This window comes from Budorcas taxicolor, chromosome 23, assembly GCF_023091745.1.
Source record: "Budorcas taxicolor isolate Tak-1 chromosome 23, Takin1.1, whole genome shotgun sequence".
Classification (NCBI taxonomy): Eukaryota; Metazoa; Chordata; class Mammalia; order Artiodactyla; family Bovidae; genus Budorcas; species Budorcas taxicolor.
In genome coordinates this window covers 43735031-43750927 of record NC_068932.1, presented here as the reverse complement: position 1 = coordinate 43750927, position 15897 = coordinate 43735031, and the positions used below count along the sequence as shown (strand labels likewise).

At 44.4% G+C, this 15897-nt stretch overlaps 1 protein-coding gene across 1 annotated transcript in view; it reads right to left on the bottom strand.

Moving 5' to 3' along the window:
• ZRANB1 (zinc finger RANBP2-type containing 1) overlaps nucleotides 1-7970 on the bottom strand; it is a 68485-nt gene extending 60515 nt beyond the window's left edge. The window contains exon 1 of the mRNA XM_052660698.1: nucleotides 7912-7970. The gene's annotated coding sequence lies outside the window, so the exon portion shown is untranslated. The remainder of the gene's footprint in view (nucleotides 1-7911) is intronic.
• Between the last annotated feature and the right edge of the window lie 7927 nt (nucleotides 7971-15897).

Here is a 15897-nt window from a genome sequence, read left to right as displayed (position 1 = left end):
CCATGAGAGTTTTCTAGGAGCAATCTCCTCCGCCTAGAATTCTCTCTCCCTAGATTTTCACATGGCCAGCTCTTGTCATCAAAAACTAGATTTAAATATGACCTCCTCAAAAACCTTCCCTCACCACACTGATGTCATTCTCCACCACATTACCCTACTTTCATTACATTACTGGCAGAGCGCTTATCACCACCTGGGTTTGGTTTGGGTACTTGGTTGTTTGCTTCTGTTTTTTCCTTGTTTGCTCTCTCTATATACTAGAATGTAAATACAGATTTTAAACTTAATACAACATATAGCCTCATCATATCCCCTCCCCACACAGAGGCAACCCTTCCTTCTTCCTACCTGTAAAGACGATCCACACTGGAGAGGATCATTTCTCCTTTCTATTTTCCAGCTCCTCAACAATACTAGCTCTAAGGGAAAATGAGGAGTAAGGACTGGAGAAGAGTAAGGCACTCACAGCCAGGTGTTAGGATCGATATCCCAACCTCTACCACATGCTTAAGCCACACTATACCCTCTGCAGGTCCTTACACGTGACATGGAATTGTCACGTCTCCACCCCTTCATTATACATGGCTGCTTCTGCACACAATGCTCTCCCATCCCGCTTATATCTATGTGTGTACAGATGTGTATATATACACACATACACATACCTAGAAACCTTCTTCAAAGCCTAGCTGAACTGTGTCCACTCCTGTGCAACCCTTCTTGGTGCAACCACAATCTTGTGCTAAATTAATTCAGTCCTTTCTTTACCACTTCACAGTACTCTGTTTAGTGGATTAAGGTTTGTTTTGAATGATCAACTGTAAAAAAAAAAAACACCTCATTTTAATGTCTCTATAAACAGAGCTTGCTATAAAACAGCCGCTCACTGATCATTTAGTCAACAAAAAGCAATTCACTATTCTACTGATATCGAAGGATAGTATTTCAAACAAAGATTAACCAAAGTTCTGCAAACTGCTATCATTCCCACGTTTAAAAACAAACTTTACCGTCATTAAACACCAAAAAATGAAGTTAATTACCCACCCCAATCAGAAAAGGATTTAAAAGTGACTTGTTAAAAGTTACAGAAATGATGTCTTGCCCTCAGAATTCCAATCTCAAGGATACTGCTGCAACCCTCAGTAGAACTCCATTTCTCCATCTGCAACGTCAGGATAATTTCTTCAGACACCCAGGGAATGCTGCCTTGCAGTAATCAATTTTAGTTGAGAATAATTATGTTACTAAAGCTAACTGAATTTCAGCAAATGATGCTGGGACTACTAGACAGCCATCTGCAAAAAGAGTAAAGTTGGATCTCTATCTCACACTATATACAAAACTCGAAATTATCAAAGAGCTAAATGTAAGAGCAAAAACTGTAAAATCTGTAGAAGAAATGCAAATCTTCTTGACCATGGATTAGATAATGGCTTCTTAGAGATAACACCAAAAGCATAAATGACAAAAGAAAATAGATAAACTGGACATCAAAATTAAAATCTTTGTACTCCAAAGAACACCACCGACAAAGTGAAGAGATAACCTATGGAATAAGAGAAAGTATTTGCAAACCACTTGCAAATCATCTGACTTCTATCCAGAATATATAAAGAACTCTCACAATCCAACAATAAAAAGACAAATAATCCAATTGAAAAATGGGCAAAGGATTGTAATAGACATTTCTCTAAAACTACACAAATGACCGATAAGCATGTGAAAACATACTCAATACCATCAGCCATTAGAGAAATGCAAGTAAAAAACAGACGCCACTTTACTCAGATGGCTATAATAAAGACAACAAGTGGTAATGAGCATGTAGAGAAATGGAATCCTCATAATACACTGCAGGAAGAGAACAGTCACAAAGTCCCTCAAAGGTTAAGCACTGAGTCACCATGAAGTGAAGTGAAGTCAATCAGTCGTGTCCGACTCTTTGCAACCCCATGTACTGTAGCCTACCAGGCTCCTCCATCCATGGGATTTTCCAGGCAATAGTACTGACTGGAGTGGATTACCATTATGTAACCCAGCAATTCCACTCCTAGGTATATACCCAAGAAAAATGAAAACGTATGTCCCCACAAAAGCTTGTACACAATGTTCATAGCAGCATATTTCATAAAAGCCAAAACATAGAAAAAACCTAAATGTCCCTCAAAGAATAGAAAAATATAAACAAAATGTGATTTATACCCATATATGGAATATTCATTATTCAGCCATAAAAAGGAATGAAGTACTAATATTTGCTACAACATGGATAAACATTAAAACATCAAGCTAAGTGAACAAAGCCAGATATAAAAGGTCATACTCAGAAAGTTCCAAAAAGCAAAACTTGAATATACACACACTGACAACTACTTACATAGCATTTATATTATATTAGGCTTTACAAGTAATCTAGAGATGACTTAAAGTGTAAAGGATGTGCATAAACCTATGGACCTAGACAAACCTAAAATGCTTGGTTATTTCATATAAAGGAACTGGATATCCCTGGATTTTGATATCTGAGGGGGATCCTGGAGCAAATCCCCCATGGATACTGAGGGACAACCATATTGTATGATTCCTTCATGGCAAATAAATGGGCAGAAAATGGAAAACAGTAACAGACTTTATTTTCTTGGGCTCTAAAATCACTGCAGATAGCGACTGCAGCCACCAAATTAAAAGACCTTTGCTCCTTGGAAGAAAAGCCATGACAAACCTAGACAGCGTATTAAAAATCAGAGACATCACTTTGCAGACAAAGGTCCGTATAGTCAAAGCTATGTTTTTTCCAGTAGTCATTTACAAGAGTTGGCCCATAAAAAGGCTAAGCACCAAAGATTGATGCTTTCAAACTGTGGTGCTGGAGAAGACTCTTGAGAGCCCCCTTGTACATCAAGGAGATCAAATCAGTTAATCCTAAAGGAAATCAACCCTGAATATTCACTGGAAGGACTGATGTTGATATTCCAATACTTTGGCCACCTGATACAACCGACTGGTTGCAGAAGACTGATACTGGGAAAGACTGAGGGTAAGAAGAGAAGGGGACAACAGTGGATGAGATGGTCAGATGGTATCATCGACTCAATCTGAGCAAACTCTTTGACAGGGAAACCTGGCATGCTGCAGTCCATGGGGTTCCAAAGAGTCGGACATGACTGAGTGACTGAACGACATGATTGCGTGACTGAACAACAACCAATTTATATAGAACAGGCAAATCCACAGAGAAAGTAGATTTCCAGTTGCCAGGAACTGGGGCAAAGGGAGATGACTGCAAATGAGTACAGGGTCTCTTTGGAGGGTAAGAGATGTTCTGAATAGTGGTAATGGTTATGTAACTTTGTGAATACACTAAAAACTAATGAAATGAATACTTTAAAAGGTGAATTTTACATGAACTAAACTTGTTTAGTTATATGAACTAAGTTTATTTAAGCTGTTTAAGATTTTAAAATTTGGACCATTGTTGATGTCTTTATTGAATCTGTTACAACACTGCCTGTTTTTTATGTTTTCATTTTTTTTGCCACAAGGCATGTAGGATTTTAGCTCCCTGACCAGGGATCGATCCTGGACCCGCCAGCAAATACCCTAAGCTGATATTTTTTTAAATTAAGAAACACCTGGAGATGTGCAACTGACTTCCAACAATGCTTTTATCTATTTGAATAGTTTTTATTTATGTAAATTCAATCCACATAAAAATCTGACTTGCCAAACAATACCAAATAAAAAGCCAAAATTGCGTTGTGTTGCTTGAGAGGGAGTGGGGCAGTCTGCCCTCAATAAATTAACTATAAAAATAAAGGAAATAAGTGTTTTCATTACCGAAAAGTTCATTAGGCACCTGAAAAATTATTAATTTTATTTCAATTTACCTAACCAACCTCCATTTTAAAATTCCAACTAATGACTCCTGACAAACCAAAATACCAGAGAGCAAAGAATGCTTGCTGATCCTGACTTCTCAAGTGGTGAAATCACTGATGTAATTCTATGAAAGTCCCTTTTACAAATGCAAGTAGCCTAAGTAAAAATGCTTAGTGTTTCTGGAAAGTTAACAGACTAATTTTAGCTTCAATTATGCTAAAAAGGTTTCCCAAGGTTAAAAAAAGTTTTTACGTAAACTAGTTTCTAAAAACCAATCAATTTTAAGGGGGAAAAAAGTATTTTGATGAATTGGAGGAAGAGCACAAGTTTCCATACAGATGCAGTGGATAAATCAAGATGATTTACTGCTAGGAGACTCGGTATCCACAAACCATCAGGCCTCCCACTCACACACACAACACGAACACACACACCTATTTTCCAACTGCATCAGCAACCACCCATGTACCGCATAATTACAGTATTATCTTTGGTAAACAAAACTACTATGGACCAGTTTGTTTGTGTTTTCCTTCCAACAGTGTTGACAGGTAGCAGTGAATCACACTCTCCTGAGCCTCACCTGCCTCATGATCAGTGACACATGCGGCCAACAGCTGAGGTGAAAGACGCAAACTGAGATGACAGATGAGCGTCCCCTCCCAGGATGCTGATGCTGCCTGTCAACTCCCCTGGTGGCTCAGTGGTAAGGAATCCACTGCGATGCAGCTGACACAGGTTCAATCCCTGGATCGGGAAGATCCTCTGGAGAAGGAAACGGCAATCCACTCCAGCATTCTTGCCTGGGAAATCTCATGGACAGAGAAGCCTGGTAGACTACAGTCCATGGGGTCACAAAAAGTGGGACACGACTTAGCAACTAAACATCAACAGCAGTACAAATATGGAACGACCAATCCTTAATGTCACTGGTGCCAAATTCAAACCCAAGTAACTGGCCCAGAGTCAAAGATGAAATAAACCACAGACCTGTAGTACTTATTTTTATTCAAATAACACAATGATCATTATCAAAATATTAAGCATCCTCTACAGAAAGAATTACGCTGATAATGTTGCTTAGTTTCTAAACCGTGTCTGACTTTGGGTGACCCCATGGACTGTAGCCCGCCACCAGGCTCCTCTGTCCATGGGATTCTCCAGGCAAGAATACTGATGTGGGCTGCCTTCTCCAGGGGATCGTCCCAACCCAGGGATAGAACTTGCATCTCCTGCTTGGCAGGCAGATTTTTTTTTTTTTAAACCACTGAGACCCTTAGATATAAACATACTGGCAAAAAAAAATTTTTTATAGATTGTCATAGTTTCCAATGGACTGCAGCACGCCAGACTTCCCTGGCATGCTGCAGTCCATGGGGGTCGCAAAGAGTCAAAATACTCCTGAACTGATAGTTTCCAGTATTTTGCCTCATAAATCAAAGTTCCAGCAACTCCAATACTTAGAGAAGTACAAACTTCATATTCTAGAACATCTCTAAAACCAGAAACACTTTGTCAGACCATGTATCCATATTTTCAGAGCATAATATATGGTGCACAGATGTAGGGCTTAGGATTCATACCCAATCCTCAAAGATCTTAAAAATCTAACTGGGAAGTAGAATAAAAAGATAAATTGAAATCCAGGCCAGCATATTCTAAAAAGGAGGAAAAAAAGCGAGGAAAACAGTCGCTCACTGCAGAGGTGAGACTAGATCTCGGGGCTGAAAAGTCAAGAAGGCTCCTCAAGGCCAGAATAAAGGGAATATCCATGAACACAAGAAGAGGGTTTCAAATAGAAAGAAAAGCACAAAGAAAGGCCAAGAGGAGCAACTTCAAAGGAACAACAAACAAGTTAGTTTGGCTGGAACTAAAGATTCACAAAGGCACGAAATAAGAGTTAAGACTGAAGAATGGATCAGGGCCAGATTATAAAGAAACCTGAAAACCACACCAAGGAGTTAAAACCTTACTTTGCATGTAACAGGGAGTCTCTGCAAGTTTTTATGTTGCAATGTGTGAAGGTGAATGTGAACATGCGTAAGATATTATTTACTCAAAGCATTAGTGAAGCACAAATACTCCAGGTGAAACACATCACCAGGAGAAAAACGTACTCAAAGTCCAGGTACAAGAGCTTATTTGGGGGGAAGGAGGAAAGTGAGCAGCAGTGCACAAATACTGACACTGACCCAAGTTAAACAAAAAGCTACAGAGGTCTACCTTCGCAACCCCCATTTGTTTAAAGTTTCCACCTATTATAAAAGCAAGCTAAGTATAAAAGCACACTGAACAGCTCTCACTGTATCAATTACACACAGGAGGCAATCTACCTCAAATATCCTACACCTGGGTCCTGAGTTCCAAACCTATGCTAACCCTCAGATTTTAAATGTAATATGCCAAAACCTTTATCAGTGTACAGAACTGAATCAAGGCCACAAGCTTTAAAATACTGTGCAAGAGTTCATCATACTAACCCAAGCACCTTTCAGAAGTAAATAAATGGGTGTCTCAATGCTCCCAAGCATTAATAAAAGGGGTTGAAACAACAACAGAAATTAAAATCCCTCATGACATTCAAACAGGATCCTCCCCAAAGATTAAAATATGCCACTACTGTCCTCTCAGTGCCACTAACAGCCCTATAAAAACAATGTTATGAAATTTTAGCATAAGAAGGTGACTGCATATCTTGTCAAGAGCTAAAAATCAAACAGGGAAGCAGGGTTCTAAATTTCTTTATAATTGCCTCATTTAATTAATAATACTAATAACCAGGAGGAGAGGTCCAGCTTAATTCTTCACAAACGTAGTTTAGATGATTTTCCTAAGGCCCCTGGCACAAGCCAAGATCAAAATTCCTCATGGTTTCCCCTGGCTTATGGTTTGAACACTGAGTCATCCATGCTTGATCAAAACATGGGTACCCTTGAGGTCGCACAAGTGATAAAATCAACTAAAAAAAGAGACCTCAGGAAAAAAACACTCATTATATAACGTTTCTCAGAGCGAAAGATTTCTCATCAACTGTATCCCTAAAACATTTTTGTACATTAAATTTATTGACAACAACGTAACAGATCATAGGGGGAACACACAGACCACAATACTTGGGTGGAAGGAGACGGCGTTTAACCTGATACAAGTCTACGGAGTTACGGAATCAATCGACTGAAATACCAAATTCTCTGCCAGAAGAATTTCCAAACACCGGGGTTATCTCAAAGATAAGTGGGGTCGGCTCAAACTTCCAGGCTGAACCTCAACTGCTGGCCCCTCGAGCTTAACATGCAAGTATTCATTATGGTCCTTTTGTCTGTGGAATGACCCCACACACCAAGCCACAGGCAAGGGAATAAGGTAAGTGTGCACGGAACCATCGTTTCTTGCGAGCGAGAGGGCCAATCTTTCCACTAGTTCCAGCTTCTCCCCCTCACCAGCCCCCCACCGCCCCTCAGCCCACCCCTGTCGGCCCCCACCTTTATTTTCTGAGAAAAAGGGAAACAACGGCAGGCCACCGCGGGAGGCGGAGAGGAAGCCGCCGGGGGGGTTGGGAGGTGGGCTGAAATACAAGTTTGGGGGGACCGGTACCAACTTGTGGCGACGAACCCAAGTATTGAGGGCCCTATTGCAGAGACCAGCCCGTAGGTGGCAGGAAAAGAAGTTGGGGGGTGGGGGGGCGTAATCTGGCGGAAGAGAGGCGGCTGGGCAGGCAGCGCGTCCAGCAGCGGCGGACCGATGGTCGGTAAACAAGCCGGGCGGACCCACACCCTCCCACAGCCCCGGGCCTGTCCCCTCACTAGGAAAGCCCAAGATGGAAGCGCGGCGAGGCCAGCCCGTGCCCCCCTCCCCTCTCCTCGCCGGCGACGCTGCCCCCGGGGGTGGGGTGGGGGAAGACGCAGAGGGGGGTGCCCGGGAGACCGGCGACCAGGGAGGGTGCCGTGAGGGAGCGAGGGGCCGGGCAGGCCGCGCGGCGGGGCCGCCAGGGGCCTGAGACAGGGCGCCCTCCCCGGGGGCCCCGGTTACCTGGCGGCGGCTCCTCCTCCAGCTCCTGCTCCTCCTCCCCGTCCGACGCTCGGCGCCCGGCAGCCGCGGCGGCGGCGGCGGCGGCGGCGGCGGCGGCGACTCCCCCCCGAGCAGCCCGCGGCGACGAGCCGAGCCCGGCCCCTCTCCGCCTCCCTCCGCGCCTCCGCCCGCCCCGCTGCTGCCGCCTCCGCCCTCTCCCCACAGTCAGGACATGGTCTCCGCAGGCCCGCGCGCGGCTCCCACTGCCGGAGGCGGGGGCAGAGGGGCGGAGAGCAGGCGCGGAGGCGGGGGGACGCCGAGGGGAGGGGGGAGCCAGGAGGGGGGGCTGCCGCGGACGCAGCGGGCTCCTAATGGCGGCGGTGAGAGGCCCCGGAGCCAAATAAACCCTGCGGGTAGCCGCACAACGTCAAGTCCGGACCCCGCAGCTCGTCGCCCTGTCATTGGCCCCGAGGCCGCCAGCGGCGTAGCCAATGGGCAGCTGCCTCTTTCCAGGCGCTGGAGGCGGGCGGTGGAGAGCTGACGTCACGCAGGCGCCGGCCCCGATTGTGAGGCAGCACCGCGCGCCAGCCCCCCCAAACCCCGCCCACTTTGCGGAGGCCGGGGCTGCGGAAACTCGGCGACGTGAGGGGGACGCAGAGAGGCAACCGTGCGGGATACCGAGACGCGGACGGGGCGATCAGGAGGGATTCTCCTGGCTACTTAACTTCTCGTGTCGCCTCTGTGCTACTGACGCGTCAGAAGTCTTAAGTCAACCCCCACGTCTCACCAACTGAACTGCTTAGTGACAGTTCTGCATCACTTTTTCTTAACACAGTTTCAGATTCTTGATAAGACACCGAAGAATATAAATGTTTCATTTCAGTTCAGTCGCTCAGTCGTGTCCGACTCTTTGCGACCCCATGAATCGCAGCACGCCAGGCCTCCCTGTCCATCACCAACTCCCGGAGTTCACTCAGACTCACGTCCCTCGAGTCGGTGATGCCATCCAGCCATCTCATCCTCTGTCGTCCCCATCTCCTCCTGCCCCCAATACCTCCCAGCATCAGAGTCAACTGTTCACATGAGGTGGCCAAAGTGCTGGAGTTTCAGCTTTAGCATCATTCCTTCCAAAAGAAATCCCAGGGCTGATCTCCTTCAGAATGGACTGGTTGGATCTCCTTGCAGTCCAAGGGACTCTCAAGAGTCTTTTCCAACACCACAGTTCAAAAGCATCAATTCTTCGGCGCTCAGCTTTCTTCACAGTCCAACTCTCACGTCCATACATGACTACTAGAAAAACCATAGCCTTGACTAGACGGACCTTTGTTGGCAAATTAATGTCCCTGCTTAAATGTTTAGGTTGAGGTAATTTAATTTTTATGTAGCTACTTTTTACCACGTCTATTTTTATTCCTGCTGCTGACTAAAAAAATGTAGTCACAACCTGAAAGGAGAGAGTTGTTTTATTTCGTGGGAATGTTTCGGGCTCCGAGCCTGGGAGAGATCATCTTAGTTCAGTCAGTTCAGTTCAGTCGCTCAGTCCTGTTGGGCTCTTTGTGACCCCACGGACTGCAGCACGCCAGGCTTCCCTGTCCATCACCATTTCCCGGAGTCCACTGAAACTCATGTTCATTAAGTCAGTGATGCCATCCAAAGAATATAATATAAATCACATCCTCTGTCCTCCCCTTCTCCTCCTGCCTTCAATATTTCCCAGCATCAGGGTCTTTTCTAATGAGTCAGCTCTTCGAATCAGGTAGGAGTTTCAGCTTCAGCATCAGTCCTTCCAATGAATATTCAGGACTGATTTCCTTTAGGATGGACTGGTTGGATCTCCTTGCAGTCCAAGGGACTCTCAAGAGTCTTCTCCAACAGCACAGTTGAAAAGCATCAATTTTTCAACACTCAGTTTTTTTTATGGTTCAACTCTTACATCCATACGTGACTATTGGAAAAACCATAGGTTTGACCAGACGGACCTTTGTTGGCAAAGTAATGTCTCTGAATTTTAATATGCTGTCTAGGTGGGTCATAACTTTTCTTCTCAGTAACTCTGAAAAAGCTGCTCCAAGGAGGCAGGGAGGAAATCAGGCTATATACAAGTTTGCAACAAAGGGAGCACGCGGTCTGAAGGTCAAAGATCAAGTACCAAGTTAAGGAATTTAGCTTTCTATGTGCGGAAAGATGCCAGCCCCTGGCCTCCCTGACTTCCCTCCTTTCTTGTGTACCTCAGCTGTTTGGGGGCTAACCCTGTTTCCTTGTTCACCTTAGGGAGTGGCAGCTGGCTGCTTCTTGCATCCCCCCAGCTCCTCAGCAGTCACCGTGGGGGTGGCAGCGTCTGCTGGATCTCAGTTTTGGGAGCCCTCATTGACATTTGGAAGCCAGAAAACGCTGATGGCTGTGATAGTTCTTGTTGGTTAACATGGCAGGAGATATTTTCATTTCACACTGCCTTCCAGGCAGCTATCCATTTGTATTTGTGTATGTGTAAATTTATAGTGTATATTACTCAGATACATACATAAGAAGGCATGGAGTTATATGCCAGTTACGTCTCAAAATTAATTAAAACAAAAAAAGTCCTAGAGAGTTTGTTTTTTGCTCTCTTCTACTACTTTCTAGCTCTAGTTTGGGGGAAACCTGATTTTCTAATGCCTGCCTTTTCTGTAAGTGATAAGGACCCCAAGTTCTAAAGAGAATATGTTATATGGTGGTGTTTTGTATATTTCTTTCTTTCTTTCTCTTTGTTTTTTACTGTTGTTGTTCAGTTGCTAAATTATGTCCGACCCTGCAACCCCACCCACTGCAGCACACCAGGCTTCCCTATCGTTCACTCTCCTGGAGTTGGCTCAAACTCATGTCCATTGAGTCGGTGATGTCATCCAACCATCTTATTCTCTGTCGCCCCTTTCTCCCCCTGACCTCAGTCTTTCCCAGCATAAGGGTCTTTTCCAGTGAGGAGGCTTTTCTCGTCAGGTGGCCAGACTATTGGAGATTCAGCTTCAGTATCAGTCCTTCCAGTGAATGTTCAGAGTTGATATCCTTTAGGATTGACTGACTTGATCTCCTTGATGTACAAGGGACTCTCAAGAGTGTTTTCCAGCACCACAGTTCAAAAGCATCAATTCTTTGGTGCTCAGCCTTCTTTATGGTCCAACTCTCTCATCTGTACATGACTACTGGAAGAACCATAGCTTTGACTATACGGATCTTTATCGGCAAAGTGATGTCTCTGCTTTTGTAAATACACTGTCTAGATTTGTCATAACTTCTCCTCTTTTACTGTGAATGTAGTCAAATAGCCTAAGTCATTTAGTCATTTACTAAAACCCCATGAGTATACCATATTTTTGTGGCTGGAAAAGTGAAAGTCTCTCAGTCGTGTCCACCTCTTTGGATCCCATGGACTATACAGTCCATGGAATTCTCCAGGCCAGAATACTGGAGTGGGTAGCCTTTCCCTTCTCCAGGGGATCTTCCCAACCCAGGGATCGAAGCCAGATCTCCCACATTTGCTTTTCTCAATGAGACTTCACCTTATACTTTTCATACTTCAAATTTATTTCAAGAATTTGAATGGACCATAAAAACACAACAAGTCTTTAAAAGTTGGAAACCTCTTTAAAAGTTACCAGTTGGGGAACTATAGTACTGTCAAAGCATTTAATAATAGCATTTCTATTGAAGTTCTCAGCTTCAGTAGAAAGAATTTATTAGTCAGAGTTTAATTGGATTTTTAAAACTTGGATGGAAACCTCATTTAGTAAAACTATGCCTGATATTCTCAGTCTCTCTTTGCAGAAATATGCAAAGGTTGCATGTGCAGCTTCACTTTGGCCACTGAAGAGAAATACCTTATATAACTGCTTCTCATCAACTGCCTCTTACCTAATCATTGGTATGTTATATAAACCATTCCTGTGATATAGAGATTTTCAATAACCACCATCTTCCCAAAGCAACATTTTTGCTTAAGTATTCATCAATAAATTGAGCTTAAACTCCAAGTCATTTTCCTACGAAACTTAACACACATTCTCCAACATATATTGAACACAATTGAAATTAAAATTAACCACGGTATTATGAAAGAACACATGGTTCCACCAACATTTCCCTTTGAAAATATTTCAGAACCTCTGAGAAACTCCAGCTTGCCCTGCCCGAATCCCCACTACAAGTTCCCAAGAACCACAGGATCAGGTGTTTTTGTTTAGTTTGAGCCGTAATTCATTTTATTAAGGAAAAGGGCTATTGTTTGAGTAAGCTTATTAACTCTTCATACAGTTTAGCAAACAAAGTCCATGTGGCGAGGAATAACAAGCACTCCAAGATGAGTAAGACACAGTCTGGGTTTGAGGAAACTACAGCATAGGAACGAAGACAAGACAAAAATAACCATAATTATGATAGGCGGTAGATGTGCTAAGTAAATTCGAATAAAAATTATCTTGTAATTGAGAGGAAGAGCAATTCCAAAAATGACTCTATGCTGAGGCAGAAAAGGCATTTGATACCAAGGCAGGGGTTCTCAGCCCCAGCTACACATGAGGATCTTTTCAAAACATGCATATCTGGGGACCACCCAGAGCTACTGACACCATCCCCAGCTGGAGAGCTTGCCCTGGCTGTGTGTTAAACATACTTCCCAGGTGAATATCATGTGCAGCCAAATATTGATATTGTACCACCCCCACTGTTTGCAGATGTGGAAACTAATGCCTAGAGATTTTAAGTGACTTACCAAAAGCCAGACCATCTAAGTCTAAAATTAGAACATAAAGCTCTTGATTCCCCAGTCAAATCTCCCTTCCATTGCACCACATGCAAGTAAAAAGGATGTCAGCAAAGGCAGCAGACAGCACTGTCACAAAGACAGTGTTTGGCACAGAGATTAAATTATCATTCTCCTTACATATATTTCTGAGAACTATTTCATTTGGGAGTTAAAAAAAAAATCCTTTTTTTTTTTTTTTTTGGAGAAAGTTCTTTTTCTTAGAACCTTTTTACTAAAGTGTAGGGAGGGACATTATAGTTTTGCTGACAACTAGCTTGTTTGAAGTTTTATTTCAGGTGTTTTTCAAACTATCTACAGAAGATATGGCTTCCCTGGTGGCTCAGTCAGTGAAGAATCTGCCTGCAGTGCAGGAGACTGGGCTTCCATCCCTGGGTCGGGAGGATCCCCTAGAGAAGGAAATGGCCACCCACTCCAGTGTTCCTGCCTGGGAAATCCCACGGACAGAGGAGCCTGGTGGGCTACAGTCCATGGGGTCACAAGAGTCAGACAGGAATTAGTGACGAAACCACCAGCACAGAAGATAAAATTCCGTTTTACTTTTCCTGTGAAGGACTTGCTGTGAAGATCTCAAATGCCAAAACGTAGCTCTGTACTTAATTCCTTCACTAGTAGAAAGCCATGGAAAGGTTTGGAGCAGGCAGGTGCCAGTTCTTAGAAGTTAACCTGGAATAGCTGTGAGACCAGCCAATGTAGAACCAGAAACAGGGACACAGAAACCAATTAAGAGTCAAAGACCTAAAGAGTCAAAGACCTAAAGCCTGTGGGAATGGAAAGGAGACATAAAATAGGGTGACCGTAGAAGGTTCCACAGAGAAAGCAATGGCACCCCACTCCAGTACTCTCGCCTGGAAAATCCCATGAACGGAGGAGCCTGGGGGGCTGCAGTCCATGGGGTCGCTAGGAGTCGGGCACGACTGAGCAACTTCACTTTCACTTTTCACTTTCATGCATTGGAGAAGGAAATGGCAACCCACTCCAGTGTTCTTGCCTGGAGAATCCCAGGGATGGGGGAGCCTGGTGGGCTGCCATCTATGGGGTCACACAGAGTCGGACATGACTGAAGCGACTTAGCAGCAGCAGCAGCAGAAGTTTCCAGATTTGCTAGCCTTTGAATCTGGAGTAGACGAAAGAATTGAAAGTCAGGGATAAAACTCAGGAGAAGAACTAGATAAGAGGTGGTAGTGACCGCTGGACCGGGTGTGTTGAGATGCTAGGCTCAGAAGGGAAATGTTGAAAACATGATAGACTGGACCTGGAGATAAACATTAGGGAGTTATCTATGCAGAAGTTACCCTTGAAGCCACAGGAGCAGGGACGAAAAAGAGAAACTCCCATAGGAAGAGAAAAAGATGGGTCTGAAAGACAGGTGATGAAGAGTTGTTCTGGAAGCCCGGGGGTGGCAAACCTCAAGAACACAAAGACAAACAGCCAGATTCCGCAGACTTAGGAGTTAGAACAGAGGAAAGGTCGCTGGATTTGACAAACAAGAGCCTCAGTGACCTTCCAGAGAACAATACTCAGTAGGATGGTGGGGATAGAAGCCAGATTTCAAAAGCTACACACATGTGTGGGCCTTGAAGCAGCGAGTATACACCAGTCTAAGATGTTTGGCAATGAAGGGAAGGCAGGGGATAAAAGAACAGACACAGGGAGGAACAAGAATGACGGAAAGGTTTTGTTAATTTTACATTGTTTTTTTTTTTTTTGTTTCGTTGTTGTTTTGGCCACGCTGCATGGCACGTGGGATCTTAGTTCCCCAACCGGGGATTGAACCCATACCCGCTTAGGTAGAAGCACAGTGTCCTAACCACCGGACCACAGGGAAGTCCCCTTTTGCTTTTGTTGGTTTCTTGGCCACCTCAAGTCGTCTTACTTGTGGCCCTCAGGCTCAGCAGTTGTGATGCTCAGGCCTAGTTGCCCCATGATAGGTTGGATCTTAGTTGTCCAACCCGGGATCAAACCCACGTCCCCTGCATTGCAAGGCAGATTCTTAACCAAGGGACCACCAAGGAAGTCCCACATAATTTTTTTTTAATGAACAAATCTGAGCACTTTTTAAGCATAGGGGACAGAATTGGGGGGTGGGAAGCAGGGGAAGGATGAAAATCCAGGAGGAAGATAACCCAGAGCAGACTGATGTTTCTTAACTAGGAGACAGGGAGGGAGCAATTTTCTTCCCACAAACAAGATAAAAGGAAGATGTGAGATATACAGTTGCAGAGAAATTTGGATGGGAGAACTGGGGAGGGTCACACTTCATACCCTTTCTCCTCCTGGGGAAGGTCACCAGCTGGGGCTGGGCTGGGAGCTGGAGGAGAACAGAGGGACTTTGGGACAACGGTTGTGGGGAAGTAAACCAAGGAGAGAGAAATAGAAAAGCAAAAGGAATCATGTTTTGCAAAACGGTTCAGCTGCCCAGAGTCAGGCCTAGAACAGGGGGGTGAGAGGGAAGACAGCAGAGACAACTAGAGGTGGGCCTTTCCAAATGTGGGACATAAAAGGCACTTTGTTGAAGGAGATGATGAGAGGTTCAACTTGCTCAAGGACTGTGGGGGGGGATGCTGTGCTCTTTTGAAGCAAGTTGTCCAAAATTGGTGAGCTTCTCTCCAAAGAAGTGTTAGAAACTTCAATCTGTTACAAGAACAAAATCTCAGCTGTATTGCAGAAAATGTCAGTTCTATAAACTGCAAACTATCTTCCACTTACTGTACCTGATTATATGTGATCCCTTAGTGGAAAATCCCTTTTGCAGTAGAAAATGCAAGATCATAATGTTGCCCGATCCATTCTCATGCCATAAATGCCACTGCTTTGTGGAATATACACTCCCCCTGTGACTCCCCTGGATGCCAACCCAACTGCAAACCTGCCTGGGAAAAATCTCTCATGAAACCACAGAGTATGGGTGTTAAGGCATGAGACAGCACACAGCCTGCTTGACTCTTCCTCGTCCTGGCCTGTGCTAGGATGAGTCTGGTCAGATCTGTAGGAATTTATGCTCACAGTAACAAGTTCACCCTACATCTAGATTAAGACATTGTCATAAAACTTCAGCTACTAAATATCCCTATAAAGTGGGCTTCCCAGGTGGCGCTAGTGGTAAAGAACCTGCCAATGCAGGAGCTGCAAGACATGTGAGTTTGATCCCTGGGTTAGGAAGATCCCCTGGAGGTGGGCATGGCAACTCACTCCAGTGTTCTTGCCTAAAG